The sequence below is a fragment of the Delphinapterus leucas genome, chromosome 3 (genome assembly GCF_059928025.1).
Source record: "Delphinapterus leucas isolate spDelLeu-1000000601 "Yukka" chromosome 3, BTC_Dleu_Yukka2, whole genome shotgun sequence".
Lineage (NCBI taxonomy): Eukaryota > Metazoa > Chordata > Mammalia > Artiodactyla > Monodontidae > Delphinapterus > Delphinapterus leucas.
Genome location: NC_143131.1, coordinates 39,895,861 through 39,897,414, shown reverse-complemented (window position 1 = coordinate 39,897,414; position 1,554 = coordinate 39,895,861). Strand labels below are relative to the sequence as shown.

Below are 1,554 nucleotides of genomic sequence, written 5' to 3'. Positions count from 1 at the left end.
CAATGTTTACAATTTTTTGACTAAGTTGTTTTAATTTAATGAGTTTATATATAAAATGTAAAAGGGCTTTTGAATCTCTTATTGCAAAATCTTATATAGATGATCTAAGAAAAGTAATGATATTTGGGTTTTCTTTTTCATAAAATGATAAATCAGTGTTTGTATACTAGCATGCTCTTAATAAAAATAGTAAAGTTACTGTCTTCCAGATAGCAAAGGTTCTTCATTTAGTCAAGACACTCAATGTTTTTGCTTCTGTTATGTATTTGAATGCTCTTTAACAAAATCTCATTTGTAATAACCATTTTGTCTCACTGTTTCTAATGATCAGTGTTTCTTATTGCGGTGGTTTTTTTATGCCTTTTATTATTCATTGTCCTTATTTGCTTAAAACTGACGCTCCTATTTATATCCTCTGATATATTTATTTTTGTGGTGAAACAGTCATGTTTCCATATAAGAGTGAGGCAAAGAGTGGTGAATCAACTTTAAATGACAACACGACCATTCTCCTCTGATGTCATTTTGGTCATTTTAAAAAGGAGTTAAGAAAGCCTTAATTACTTTGCCCTATTTGGAGAACATTAAGTTGATGAATGGTGTGATGCATTTAACATAGATATAGAAAAATTTTCTGCATCCATTATGTAACTAACTTCTAATGTTCAGATTGCTTTGGCATAATTACAGATTATTTTCTGCCATTAACTAGAAAGTAAAAAATTTACAAGTCAGAAAATTATGTCCTGAATTCTGAAAGACACCAACAAAGGATATCTTTAAGTTGACTATTTATGATTGTTGATTTGGAAATTAACTTCTTAAAAACTTTGAGATTTAATATACCAAGGCTATGAGAATTCTATCTGATAACTTATGCAGTGTAAGTTGTTACATATTGAAAATTCATTGTTCATAAAAAATTGTGTTCAGAACTGTCTTGTCTTCCTGCTCCCAGAAAATAGCTTCATTTCTTAGTCACACTGAAGAATCGAGGTCTAATGTAATTCTTACCTGCAGAATAGAGAAAACCTAGAATCAAAGCTTCTATGACTAATCCTTGGGTAACAAGTCTCATGTGAATAAAATGAATGAACATTTTCTGACCTCTTCTGTACTTTAACTTGTAAAGATCATTGGACACTATAGTTACAAAACTGGTAACCCTCAGGGGCCAAAGGGGAAGCTCTCGATTTCCTGATTAGTTTAGGATAATTGGCTTTCCCCATCATTTGCACATCAACTGTTATCTGAAGACATTTTTTCCTTTGAAGTGTCCCATCACCTGCTGTCTGTCTTCTGACAGACAGAAGCCCCATATATCAGAACAGTCTGAGGCAGGGACACATTTACGTGAACTTTCCCACTAATTGACAATGGGAAAGCCCAGTCTCACAAACCCCTTGGGGGAGCGGTCGGTAGCTACTGGTCAAGGTTTCCACAACCTCTGCTGGAAAATCACGGGTAGTGCCACCTGGGCCACAATCAAACTTAAGGCTTCAGAAGATGAATTTACTTAATTCTGCCCTTCACAGGACAGCTCCCAACTTAAGC

General features: G+C 34.2%; 1 pseudogene; it reads right to left on the bottom strand.

Moving 5' to 3' along the window:
* Positions 1-261: 261 nt before the first annotated feature.
* LOC111163151 (HIG1 domain family member 1C pseudogene) lies at positions 262-1,260 on the bottom strand (annotated as a pseudogene).
* Positions 1,261-1,554: the final 294 nt, after the last annotated feature.